The following is a 15253-nucleotide window of genomic DNA, read 5'->3' as shown; positions in this document are numbered from 1 at the left end:
AGCTGAGTGCTTTCACAGAGATTTCAGTATGACATCACAGAGAGCTGTGTGACATCCCAGAGACGTCCATGTGGTATCACAGGGAGCTGTGTGACGTTATGGAGGCATCCGTGTGACATCATAGAGATATAATTGTGAGATCAGAGGAGGAGGCTGTGTGACTTTACAGAGAAGTCAGTGTGACATCACAGAGAGCTGTGAACCATCAAAGGGAAGTCCATGTGATATCACAGAGAGCTGTGTGACGTTCTGGAGGCATCAGTGCGACATCATAGAGATGTAATTGTGAGATCAGAGGAGGAGGCTGTGTGACTTCACAGATCTTGGTGCAACATCACAGGGATGTCCATGTGACATCTCAGAGAGCTGTGTGACATCACAGAGATGTCAGTGTGGCATCTCAAAAAGATGTGTAACGTCACAGGGTCTCTGTGACATCACAGAGGTGTCTGAGTGACATCACAGAGATGTCTTTGTGACATCACAAAAAGCTTTGTGACCCCACAGGGTCTGTGCGACATCACAGCCATCTAAGTGTGACGTCACAGAGGTGTCTGTGTGACATCATAGAGATGTCACTGTGATGTCAGAGGAGGATGTATGACATCAAGGAGATGTCTGAGTGACATCATAGACAGCTGTGTGACCTCACAAGGTCAATGAGACAAAACAGAGATTGTTGGAGGGTGGCGCGGGAGACAAGACTCATGCTATCATGATCATCAAGTCTCAGTTTATTGTGACAGATTACACAGTTTATAGATGTTTGTTAATTAGGTCGTACATATTGCAAAAGCCGAGCTCATGATTGGTTGCTATGTGACTTGTACTATTATCTTAAAAGTATCTTTGTGATTGATACTTGCCTGTCCAGCTGGCCTTGCAGCTAGAACAGCTTAGTACTTCTTTGTTCTTCTCTATCTACTTCTACATACCAAGCAGTTTCAATATCCTGCTTTCTGCACACCATCTGCTCTTCAGGGTCATGCAAACTTTTCAGCAGTCACGTAGCCCTCCCTAGTTGGATTAATTTTACAGCATCATGTCCCCTGTTGTACAACCATTCCTCTGTCAAGCTCTCTTCAAGAGATGTCAGTGTGACGTCACAGAGATATCTCTGTGACATCACAGGAAGTTGTGTAACATCGCAGAAGTTTATTGGTGACATCACAAAGATATAGGTGCGACATTCCTAAAAGCTGAGTGCTTTCACAGAGATTTCAGTGTGACATCACAGAGAGCTGTGTGACATCCCAGAGACGTCCATGTGGTATCACAGGGAGCTGTGTGACGTTATGGAGGCATCCGTGTGACATCATAGAGATGTAATTGTGAGATCAGAGGAGGAGGCTGTGTGACTTCACAGAGAAGTCAGTGTGACATCACAGAGAGCTGTGAACCATCACAGGGAAATCGATGTGATATCACAGAGAGCTGTGTGACGTTCTGGAGGCATCAGTGCGACATCATAGAGATGTAATTGTGAGATCAGAGGAGGAGGCTGTGTGACTTCACAGATATTGGTGCAACATCACAGAGATGTCCATGTGACATCTCAGAGAGCTGTGTGACATCACAGAGATGTCAGTGTGGCATCTCAAAAAGATGTGTAACCTCACAGGGTCACTGTGACATAACAGAGGTGTCTGAGTGACATCACAGAGATGTCATCGTGACATCACAAAAAGATTTGTGACCTCAGAGGGTCTGTGCGACATCACAGCCATCTAAGTGTGACGTCACAGAGGTGTCAGTGTGACATCATAGAGATGTCACTGTGATGTCAGAGGAGGTTGTGTGGCATCACAGAGATGTCCGTGTGACATCATAGACAGCTGTGTGACCTCACCAGGTCAATGTGACCTCACAGAGATGTCAGTGTGACGTCAGAGAGATAGCTCTGGGACATCACAGGAAGTTCTGTGACATCGCAGAGATGTCTGTGTGACATCACAAAAAGCCCTGTGACCTCACAGAAATGTCAATGTGACATCATGAAGGGCTGTGCGACATCACAGAGATGTCCATGTGATATCACTGTGAGCTGTGTGACGTCACAGATGTGTCAGTGTGGCATCAGAGAGATGTCATTGTAACATCAAAGGAGGATCTGTGCAACCATAGAGGAGTCAGTGTGACATCAAATAGAATTGTGTGACATCACAGTGTTGTCAGTGCGGCATCACAGAGGGCGGTGTGACGTCACAGAGATATCTTTGTGTCATCAGAAAAAGCTGTGTGACTTCGAAGGGTCTCTGTAACATCACAGAGGTGTCTGAGTGACATCACAGAGATGTCTTTGTGACATCACAAAAAGCTTTGTGACCCCACAGGGTCTGTGCGACATCACAGCCATCTAAGTGTGACGTCACAGAGGTGTCTGTGTGACATCATAGAGATGTCATTGTGACATCAGAGGAGGATGTATGACATCAAGGAGATGTCTGAGTGACATCATAGACAGCTGTGTGACCTCACAAGGTCAATGAGACAAAACAGAGATTGTTGGAGGGTGGCGCGGGAGACAAGACTCATGCTATCATGATCATCAAGTCTCAGTTTATTGTGACAGATTACACAGTTTATAGATGTTTGTTAATTAGGTCGTACATATTGCAAAAGCCGAGCTCATGATTGGTTGCTATGTGACTTGTACTATTATCTTAAAAGTATCTTTGTGATTGATACTTGCCTGTCCAGCTGGCCTTGCAGCTAGAACAGCTTAGTACTTCTTTGTTCTTCTCTATCTACTTCTACATACCAAGCAGTTTCAATATCCTGCTTTCTGCACACCATCTACTCTTCAGGGTCATGCAAACTTTTCAGCAGTCGCGTAGCCCTCCCTAGTTGGATTAATTTTACAGCATCATGTCCCCTGTTGTACAACCATTCCTCGGTCAAGCTCTCTTCAAGAGATGTCAGTGTGACGTCACAGAGATATCTCTGTGACATCACAGGAAGTTGTGTAACATCGCAGAAGTTTATTGGTGACATCACAAAGATATAGGTGCGACATTCCTAAAAGCTGAGTGCTTTCACAGAGATTTCAGTGTGACATCACAGAGAGCTGTGTGACATCCCAGAGACGTCCATGTGGTATCACAGGGAGCTGTGTGACGTTATGGAGGCATCCGTGTGACATCATAGAGATGTAATTGTGAGATCAGAGGAGGAGGCTGTGTGACTTCACAGAGAAGTCAGTGTGACATCACAGAGAGCTGTGAACCATCACAGGGAAATCGATGTGATATCACAGAGAGCTGTGTGACGTTCTGGAGGCATCAGTGCGACATCATAGAGATGTAATTGTGAGATCAGAGGAGGAGGCTGTGTGACTTCACAGATATTGGTGCAACATCACAGGGATGTCCATGTGACATCTCAGAGAGCTGTGTGACATCACAGAGATGTCAGTGTGGCATCTCAAAAAGATGTGTAACCTCACAGGGTCACTGTGACATAACAGAGGTGTCTGAGTGACATCACAGAGATGTCATTGTGACATCACAAAAAGATTTGTGACCTCAGAGGGTCTGTGCGACATCACAGCCATCTAAGTGTGACGTCACAGAGGTGTCAGTGTGACATCATAGAGATGTCACTGTGATGTCAAGAGGAGGTTGTGTGGCATCACAGAGATGTCCGTGTGACATCATAGACAGCTGTGTGACCTCACCAGGTCAATGTGACCTCACAGAGATGTCAGTGTGACGTCAGAGAGATAGCTCTGGGACATCACAGGAAGTTCTGTGACATCACAGAGATGTCTGTGTGACATCACTAAAAGCCCTGTGACCTCACAGAAATGTCAATGTGACATCATGAAGGGCTGTGCGACATCACAGAGATGTCCATGTGATATCACTGTGAGCTGTGTGACGTCACAGATGTGTCAGTGTGGCATCAGAGAGATGTCATTGTAACATCAAAGGAGGATCTGTGCAACCATAGAGGAGTCAGTGTGACATCAAATAGAATTGTGTGACATCACAGTGTTGTCAGTGCGGCATCACAGAGAGCGGTGTGACGTCACAGAGATATCTTTGTGTCATCAGAAAAAGCTGTGTGACTTCAAAGGGTCTCTGTGACATCACAGAGGTGTCTGAGTGACATCACAGAGATGTCTTTGTGACATCACAAAAAGCTTTGTGACCCCACAGGGTCTGTGCGACGTCACAGCCACCTAAGTGTGACGTCACAGAGGTGTCTGTGTGACATCATAGAGATGTCATTGTGACATCAGAGGAGGATGTATGACATCAAGGAGATGTCTGAGTGACATCATAGACAGCTGTGTGACCTCACAAGGTCAATGAGACAAAACAGAGATTGTTGGAGGGTGGCGCGGTAGACAAGACTCATGCTATCATGATCATCAAGTCTCAGTTTATTGTGACAGATTACACAGTTTATAGATGTTTGTTAATTAGGTCGTACATATTGCAAAAGCCGAGCTCATGAGTGGTTGCTATGTGACTTGTACTATTATCTTAAAAGTATCTTTGTGATTGATACTTGCCTGTCCAGCTGGCCTTGCAGCTAGAACAGCTTAGTACTTCTTTGTTCTTCTCTATCTACTTCTACATACCAAGCAGTTTCAATATCCTGCTTTCTGCACACCATCTACTCTTCTGGGTCATGCAAACTTTTCAGCAGTCACGTAGCCCTCCCTAGTTGGATTAATTTTACAGCATCATGTCCCCTGTTGTACAACCATTCCTCTGTCAAGCTCTCTTCAAGAGATGTCAGTGTGACGTCACAGAGATATCTTTGTGTCATCAGAAAAAGCTGTGTGACTTCGAAGGGTCTCTGTGACATCACAGAGGTGTCTGAGTGACATCACAGAGATGTCTTTGTGACATCACAAAAAGCTTTGTGACCCCACAGGGTCTGTGCGACGTCACAGCCACCTAAGTGTGACGTCACAGAGGTGTCTGTGTGACATCATAGAGATGTCATTGTGACATCAGAGGAGGATGTATGACATCAAGGAGATGTCTGAGTGACATCATAGACAGCTGTGTGACCTCACAAGGTCAATGAGACAAAACAGAGATTGTTGGAGGGTGCCGCGGGAGACAAGACTCATGCTATCATGATCATCAAGTCTCAGTTTATTGTGACAGATTACACAGTTTATAGATGTTTGTTAATTAGGTCGTACATATTGCAAAAGCCGAGCTCATGATTGGTTGCTATGTGACTTGTACTATTATCTTAAAAGTATCTTTGTGATTGATACTTGCCTGTCCAGCTGGCCTTGCAGCTAGAACAGCTTAGTACTTCTTTGTTCTTCTCTATCTACTTCTACATACCAAGCAGTTTCAATATCCTGCTTTCTGCACACCATCTACTCTTCAGGGTCATGCAAACTTTTCAGCAGTCACGTAGCCCTCCCTAGTTGGATTAATTTTACAGCATCATGTCCCCTGTTGTACAACCATTCCTCTGTCAAGCTCTCTTCAAGAGATGTCAGTGTGACGTCACAGAGATATCTCTGTGACATCACAGGAAGTTGTGTAACATCGCAGAAGTTTATTGGTGACATCACAAAGATATAGGTGCGACATTCCTAAAAGCTGAGTGCTTTCACAGAGATTTCAGTGTGACATCACAGAGAGCTGTGTGACATCCCAGAGACGTCCACGTGGTATCACAGGGAGCTGTGTGACGTTATGGAGGCATCCGTGTGACATCATAGAGATGTAATTGTGAGATCAGAGGAGGAGGCTGTGTGACTTCACAGAGAAGTCAGTGTGACATCACAGAGAGCTGTGAACCATCACAGGGAAATCGATGTGATATCACAGAGAGCTGTGTGACGTTCTGGAGGCATCAGTGCGACATCATAGAGATGTAATTGTGAGATCAGAGGAGGAGGCTGTGTGACATCACAGAGATGTCAGTGTGGCATCTCAAAAAGATGTGTAACCTCACAGGGTCACTGTGACATAACAGAGGTGTCTGAGTGACATCACAGAGATGTCATTGTGACATCACAAAAAGATTTGTGACCTCAGAGGGTCTGTGCGACATCACAGCCATCTAAGTGTGACGTCACAGAGGTGTCAGTGTGACATCATAGAGATGTCACTGTGATGTCAAGAGGAGGTTGTGTGGCATCACAGAGATGTCCGTGTGACATCATAGACAGCTGTGTGACCTCACCAGGTCAATGTGACCTCACAGAGATGTCAGTGTGACGTCAGAGAGATAGCTCTGGGACATCACAGGAAGTTCTGTGACATCACAGAGATGTCTGTGTGACATCACTAAAAGCCCTGTGACCTCACAGAAATGTCAATGTGACATCATGAAGGGCTGTGCGACATCACAGAGATGTCCATGTGATATCACTGTGAGCTGTGTGACGTCACAGATGTGTCAGTGTGGCATCAGAGAGATGTCATTGTAACATCAAAGGAGGATCTGTGCAACCATAGAGGAGTCAGTGTGACATCAAATAGAATTGTGTGACATCACAGTGTTGTCAGTGCGGCATCACAGAGAGCGGTGTGACGTCACAGAGATATCTTTGTGTCATCAGAAAAAGCTGTGTGACTTCAAAGGGTCTCTGTGACATCACAGAGGTGTCTGAGTGACATCACAGAGATGTCTTTGTGACATCACAAAAAGCTTTGTGACCCCACAGGGTCTGTGCGACGTCACAGCCACCTAAGTGTGACGTCACAGAGGTGTCTGTGTGACATCATAGAGATGTCATTGTGACATCAGAGGAGGATGTATGACATCAAGGAGATGTCTGAGTGACATCATAGACAGCTGTGTGACCTCACAAGGTCAATGAGACAAAACAGAGATTGTTGGAGGGTGGCGCGGTAGACAAGACTCATGCTATCATGATCATCAAGTCTCAGTTTATTGTGACAGATTACACAGTTTATAGATGTTTGTTAATTAGGTCGTACATATTGCAAAAGCCGAGCTCATGAGTGGTTGCTATGTGACTTGTACTATTATCTTAAAAGTATCTTTGTGATTGATACTTGCCTGTCCAGCTGGCCTTGCAGCTAGAACAGCTTAGTACTTCTTTGTTCTTCTCTATCTACTTCTACATACCAAGCAGTTTCAATATCCTGCTTTCTGCACACCATCTACTCTTCTGGGTCATGCAAACTTTTCAGCAGTCACGTAGCCCTCCCTAGTTGGATTAATTTTACAGCATCATGTCCCCTGTTGTACAACCATTCCTCTGTCAAGCTCTCTTCAAGAGATGTCAGTGTGACGTCACAGAGATATCTTTGTGTCATCAGAAAAAGCTGTGTGACTTCGAAGGGTCTCTGTGACATCACAGAGGTGTCTGAGTGACATCACAGAGATGTCTTTGTGACATCACAAAAAGCTTTGTGACCCCACAGGGTCTGTGCGACGTCACAGCCACCTAAGTGTGACGTCACAGAGGTGTCTGTGTGACATCATAGAGATGTCATTGTGACATCAGAGGAGGATGTATGACATCAAGGAGATGTCTGAGTGACATCATAGACAGCTGTGTGACCTCACAAGGTCAATGAGACAAAACAGAGATTGTTGGAGGGTGCCGCGGGAGACAAGACTCATGCTATCATGATCATCAAGTCTCAGTTTATTGTGACAGATTACACAGTTTATAGATGTTTGTTAATTAGGTCGTACATATTGCAAAAGCCGAGCTCATGATTGGTTGCTATGTGACTTGTACTATTATCTTAAAAGTATCTTTGTGATTGATACTTGCCTGTCCAGCTGGCCTTGCAGCTAGAACAGCTTAGTACTTCTTTGTTCTTCTCTATCTACTTCTACATACCAAGCAGTTTCAATATCCTGCTTTCTGCACACCATCTACTCTTCAGGGTCATGCAAACTTTTCAGCAGTCACGTAGCCCTCCCTAGTTGGATTAATTTTACAGCATCATGTCCCCTGTTGTACAACCATTCCTCTGTCAAGCTCTCTTCAAGAGATGTCAGTGTGACGTCACAGAGATATCTCTGTGACATCACAGGAAGTTGTGTAACATCGCAGAAGTTTATTGGTGACATCACAAAGATATAGGTGCGACATTCCTAAAAGCTGAGTGCTTTCACAGAGATTTCAGTGTGACATCACAGAGAGCTGTGTGACATCCCAGAGACGTCCACGTGGTATCACAGGGAGCTGTGTGACGTTATGGAGGCATCCGTGTGACATCATAGAGATGTAATTGTGAGATCAGAGGAGGAGGCTGTGTGACTTCACAGAGAAGTCAGTGTGACATCACAGAGAGCTGTGAACCATCACAGGGAAATCGATGTGATATCACAGAGAGCTGTGTGACGTTCTGGAGGCATCAGTGCGACATCATAGAGATGTAATTGTGAGATCAGAGGAGGAGGCTGTGTGACTTCACAGATATTGGTGCAACATCACAGGGATGTCCATGTGACATCTCAGAGAGCTGTGTGACATCACAGAGATGTCAGTGTGGCATCTCAAAAAGATGTGTAACCTCACAGGGTCACTGTGACGTCACAGAGGTGTCAGAGTGACATCACAGAGATGTCATTGTGACATCACAAAAAGATTTGTGACCTCAGAGGGTCTGTGCGACATCACAGCCATCTAAGTGTGACGTCACAGAGGTGTCAGTGTGACATCATAGAGATGTCACTGTGATGTCAGAGGAGGTTGTGTGGCATCACAGAGATGTCCGTGTGACATCATAGACAGCTGTGTGACCTCACAAGGTCAATGTGACCTCACAGAGATGTCAGTGTGATGTCAGAGAGATAGCTCTGTGACATCACAGGAAGTTCTGTGACATCACAGAGATGTCTGTGTGACATCACTAAAAGCCCTGTGACCTCACAGAAATGTCAATGTGACATCATGAAGGGCTGTGCGACATCACAGAGATGTCCATGTGATATCACTGTGAGCTGTGTGACGTCACAGATGTGTCAGTGTGGCATCAGAGAGATGTCATTGTAACATCAAAGGAGGATCTGTGCAACCATAGAGGAGTCAGTGTGACATAAAATAGAATTATGTGACATCACAGTGTTGTCAGTGCGGCATCACAGAGGGCGGTGTGACGTCACAGAGATATCTTTGTGTCATCAGAAAAAGCTGTGTGACTTTAAAGGGTCTCTGTAACATCACAGAGGTGTCTGAGTGACATCACAGAGATGTCTTTGTGACATCACAAAAAGCTTTGTGACCCCACAGGGTCTGTGCGACATCACAGCCATCGAAGTGTGACGTCACAGAGGTGTCTGTGTGACATCATAGAGATGTCATTGTGACATCAGAGGAGGATGTATGACATCAAGGAGATGTCTGAGTGACATCATAGACAGCTGTGTGACCTCACAAGGTCAATGAGACAAAACAGAGATTGTTGGAGGGTGCCGCGGGAGACAAGACTCATGCTATCATGATCATCAAGTCTCAGTTTATTGTGACAGATTACACAGTTTATAGATGTTTGTTAATTAGGTGATACATATTGCAAAAGCCGAGCTCATGATTGGTTGCTATGTGACTTGTACTATTATCTTAAAAGTATCTTTGTGATTGATACTTGCCTGTCCAGCTGGCCTTGCAGCTAGAACAGCTTAGTACTTCTTTGTTCTTCTCTATCTACTTCTACATACCAAGCAGTTTCAATATCCTGCTTTCTGCACACCATCTACTCTTCAGGGTCATGCGAACTTTGCAGCAGTCACGTAGCCCTCCCTAGTTGGATTAATTTTACAGCATCATGTCCCCTGTTGTACAACCATTCCTCTGTCAAGCTCTCTTCAAGAGATGTCAGTGTGACGTCACAGAGATATCTCTGTGACATCACAGGAAGTTGTGTAACATCGCAGAAGTTTATTGGTGACATCACAAAGATATAGGTGCGACATTCCTAAAAGCTGAGTGCTTTCACAGAGATTTCAGTGTGACATCACAGAGAGCTGTGTGACATCCCAGAGACGTCCATGTGGTATCACAGGGAGCTGTGTGACGTTATGGAGGCATCCGTGTGACATCATAGAGATGTAATTGTGAGATCAGAGGAGGAGGCTGTGTGACTTCACAGAGAAGTCAGTGTGACATCACAGAGAGCTGTGAACCATCACAGGGAAATCGATGTGATATCACAGAGAGCTGTGTGACGTTCTGGAGGCATCAGTGCGACATCATAGAGATGTAATTGTGAGATCAGAGGAGGAGGCTGTGTGACTTCACAGATATTGGTGCAACATCACAGGGATGTCCATGTGACATCTCAGAGAGCTGTGTGACATCACAGAGATGTCAGTGTGGCATCTCAAAAAGATGTGTAACCTCACAGGGTCACTGTGACGTCACAGAGGTGTCAGAGTGACATCACAGAGATGTCATTGTGACATCACAAAAAGATTTGTGACCTCAGAGGGTCTGTGCGACATCACAGCCATCTAAGTGTGACGTCACAGAGGTGTCAGTGTGACATCATAGAGATGTCACTGTGATGTCAGAGGAGGTTGTGTGGCATCACAGAGATGTCCGTGTGACATCATAGACAGCTGTGTGACCTCACAAGGTCAATGTGACCTCACAGAGATGTCAGTGTGATGTCAGAGAGATAGCTCTGTGACATCACAGGAAGTTCTGTGACATCACAGAGATGTCTGTGTGACATCACTAAAAGCCCTGTGACCTCACAGAAATGTCAATGTGACATCATGAAGGGCTGTGCGACATCACAGAGATGTCCATGTGATATCACTGTGAGCTGTGTGACGTCACAGATGTGTCAGTGTGGCATCAGAGAGATGTCATTGTAACATCAAAGGAGGATCTGTGCAACCATAGAGGAGTCAGTGTGACATCAAATAGAATTATGTGACATCACAGTGTTGTCAGTGCGGCATCACAGAGGGCGGTGTGACGTCACAGAGATATCTTTGTGTCATCAGAAAAAGCTGTGTGACTTTAAAGGGTCTCTGTAACATCACAGAGGTGTCTGAGTGACATCACAGAGATGTCTTTGTGACATCACAAAAAGCTTTGTGACCCCACAGGGTCTGTGCGACATCACAGCCATCGAAGTGTGACGTCACAGAGGTGTCTGTGTGACATCATAGAGATGTCATTGTGACATCAGAGGAGGATGTATGACATCAAGGAGATGTCTGAGTGACATCATAGACAGCTGTGTGACCTCACAAGGTCAATGAGACAAAACAGAGATTGTTGGAGGCTGGCGCGGGAGACAAGACTCATGCTATCATGATCATCAAGTCTCAGTTTATTGTGACAGATTACACAGTTTATAGATGTTTGTTAATTAGGTGATACATATTGCAAAAGCCGAGCTCATGATTGGTTGCTATGTGACTTGTACTATTATCTTAAAAGTATCTTTGTGAATGATACTTGCCTGTCCAGCTGGCCTTGCAGCTAGAACAGCTTAGTACTTCTTTGTTCTTCTCTATCTACTTCTACATACCAAGCAGTTTCAATATCCTGCTTTCTGCACACCATCTACTCTTCAGGGTCATGCGAACTTTGCAGCAGTCACGTAGCCCTCCCTAGTTGGATTAATTTTACAGCATCATGTCCCCTGTTGTACAACCATTCCTCGGTCAAGCTCTCTTCAAGAGATGTCAGTGTGACGTCACAGAGATATCTCTGTGACATCACAGGAAGTTGTGTAACATCGCAGAAGTTTATTGGTGACATCACAAAGATATAGGTGTGACATTCCTAAAAGCTGAGTGCTTTCACAGAGATTTCAGTATGACATCACAGAGAGCTGTGTGACATCCCAGAGACGTCCATGTGGTATCACAGGGAGCTGTGTGACGTTATGGAGGCATCCGTGTGACATCATAGAGATATAATTGTGAGATCAGAGGAGCAGGCTGTGTGACTTTACAGAGAAGTCAGTGTGACATCACAGAGAGCTGTGAACCATCAAAGGGAAGTCCATGTGATATCACAGAGAGCTGTGTGACGTTCTGGAGGCATCAGTGCGACATCATAGAGATGTAATTGTGAGATCAGAGGAGGAGGCTGTGTGACTTCACAGATCTTGGTGCAACATCACAGGGATGTCCATGTGACATCTCAGAGAGCTGTGTGACATCACAGAGATGTCAGTGTGGCATCTCAAAAAGATGTGTAACATCACAGGGTCTCTGTGACATCACAGAGGTGTCTGAGTGACATCACAGAGATGTCTTTGTGACATCACAAAAAGCTTTGTGACCCCACAGGGTCTGTGCGACATCACAGCCATCTAAGTGTGACGTCACAGAGGTGTCAGTGTGACATCATAGAGATGTCACTGTGATGTCAGAGGAGGTTGTGTGGCATCACAGAGATGTCCGTGTGACATCATAGACAGCTGTGTGACCTCACAAGGTCAATGTGACCTCACAGAGATGTCAGTGTGATGTCAGAGAGATAGCTCTGTGACATCACAGGAAGTTCTGTGACATCACAGAGATGTCTGTGTGACATCACTAAAAGCCCTGTGACCTCACAGAAATGTCAATGTGACATCATGAAGGGCTGTGCGACATCACAGAGATGTCCATGTGATATCACTGTGAGCTGTGTGACGTCACAGATGTGTCAGTGTGGCATCAGAGAGATGTCATTGTAACATCAAAGGAGGATCTGTGCAACCATAGAGGAGTCAGTGTGACATAAAATAGAATTATGTGACATCACAGTGTTGTCAGTGCGGCATCACAGAGAGCGGTGTGACGTCACAGAGATATCTTTGTGTCATCAGAAAAAGCTGTGTGACTTTAAAGGGTCTCTGTAACATCACAGAGGTGTCTGAGTGACATCACAGAGATGTCTTTGTGACATCACAAAAAGCTTTGTGACCCCACAGGGTCTGTGCGACATCACAGCCATCGAAGTGTGACGTCACAGAGGTGTCTGTGTGACATCATAGAGATGTCACTGTGATGTCAGAGGAGGATGTATGACATCAAGGAGATGTCTGAGTGACATCATAGACAGCTGTGTGACCTCACAAGGTCAATGAGACAAAACAGAGATTGTTGGAGGGTGCCGCGGGAGACAAGACTCATGCTATCATGATCATCAAGTCTCAGTTTATTGTGACAGATTACACAGTTTATAGATGTTTGTTAATTAGGTCGTACATATTGCAAAAGCCGAGCTCATGATTGGTTGCTATGTGACTTGTACTATTATCTTAAAAGTATCTTTGTGATTGATACTTGCCTGTCCAGCTGGCCTTGCAGCTAGAACAGCTTAGTACTTCTTTGTTCTTCTCTATCTACTTCTACATACCAAGCAGTTTCAATATCCTGCTTTCTGCACACCATCTACTCTTCAGGGTCATGCAAACTTTTCAGCAGTCACGTAGCCCTCCCTAGTTGGATTAATTTTACAGCATCATGTCCCCTGTTGTACAACCATTCCTCTGTCAAGCTCTCTTCAAGAGATGTCAGTGTGACGTCACAGAGATATCTCTGTGACATCACAGGAAGTTGTGTAACATCGCAGAAGTTTATTGGTGACATCACAAAGATATAGGTGCGACATTCCTAAAAGCTGAGTGCTTTCACAGAGATTTCAGTGTGACATCACAGAGAGCTGTGTGACATCCCAGAGACGTCCATGTGGTATCACAGGGAGCTGTGTGACGTTATGGAGGCATCCGTGTGACATCATAGAGATGTAATTGTGAGATCAGAGGAGGAGGCTGTGTGACTTCACAGAGAAGTCAGTGTGACATCACAGAGAGCTGTGAACCATCACAGGGAAATCGATGTGATATCACAGAGAGCTGTGTGACGTTCTGGAGGCATCAGTGCGACATCATAGAGATGTAATTGTGAGATCAGAGGAGGAGGCTGTGTGACTTCACAGATATTGGTGCAACATCACAGGGATGTCCATGTGACATCTCAGAGAGCTGTGTGACATCACAGAGATGTCAGTGTGACATCACAAAAAGATTTGTGACCTCACAGGGTCTGTGCGACATCACAGCCATCTAAGTGTGACGTCACAGAGGTGTCAGTGTGACATCATAGAGATGTCACTGTGATGTCAGAGGAGGTTGTGTGGCATCACAGAGATGTCCGTGTGACATCATAGACAGCTGTGTGACCTCACCAGGTCAATGTGACCTCACAGAGATGTCAGTGTGACGTCAGAGAGATAGCTCTGGGACATCACAGGAAGTTCTGTGACATCACAGAGATGTCTGTGTGACATCACTAAAAGCCCTGTGACCTCACAGAAATGTCAATGTGACATCATGAAGGGCTGTGCGACATCACAGAGATGTCCATGTGATATCACTGTGAGCTGTGTGACGTCACAGATGTGTCAGTGTGGCATCAGAGAGATGTCATTGTAACATCAAAGGAGGATCTGTGCAACCATAGAGGAGTCAGTGTGACATCAAATAGAATTGTGTGACATCACAGTGTTGTCAGTGCGGCATCACAGAGAGCGGTGTGACGTCACAGAGATATCTTTGTGTCATCAGAAAAAGCTGTGTGACTTCGAAGGGTCTCTGTAACATCACAGAGGTGTCTGAGTGACATCACAGAGATGTCTTTGTGACATCACAAAAAGCTTTGTGACCCCACAGGGTCTGTGCGACATCACAGCCATCTAAGTGTGACGTCACAGAGGTGTCTGTGTGACATCATAGAGATGTCATTGTGACATCAGAGGAGGATGTATGACATCAAGGAGATGTCTGAGTGACATCATAGACAGCTGTGTGACCTCACAAGGTCAATGAGACAAAACAGAGATTGTTGGAGGGTGCCGCGGGAGACAAGACTCATGCTATCAGGATCATCAAGTCTCAGTTTATTGTGACAGATTACACAGTTTATAGATGTTTGTTAATTAGGTCGTACATATTGCAAAAGCCGAGCTCATGATTGGTTGCTATGTGACTTGTACTATTATCTTAAAAGTATCTTTGTGATTGATACTTGCCTGTCCAGCTGGCCTTGCAGCTAGAACAGCTTAGTACTTCTTTGTTCTTCTCTATCTACTTCTACATACCAAGCAGTTTCAATATCCTGCTTTCTGCACACCATCTACTCTTCAGGGTCATGCAAACTTTTCAGCAGTCACGTAGCCCTCCCTAGTTGGATTAATTTTACAGCATCATGTCCCCTGTTGTACAACCATTCCTCTGTCAAGCTCTCTTCAAGAGATGTCAGTGTGACGTCACAGAGATATCTCTGTGACATCACAGGAAGTTGTGTAACATCGCAGAAGTTTATT

The sequence above is a fragment of the Lonchura striata genome, chromosome 35 (assembly GCF_046129695.1).
Source record: "Lonchura striata isolate bLonStr1 chromosome 35, bLonStr1.mat, whole genome shotgun sequence".
Classification (NCBI taxonomy): Eukaryota; Metazoa; Chordata; class Aves; order Passeriformes; family Estrildidae; genus Lonchura; species Lonchura striata.
The sequence above is the reverse complement of the archived record's forward strand: the minus strand, read 5'-3'. Positions refer to the sequence as shown.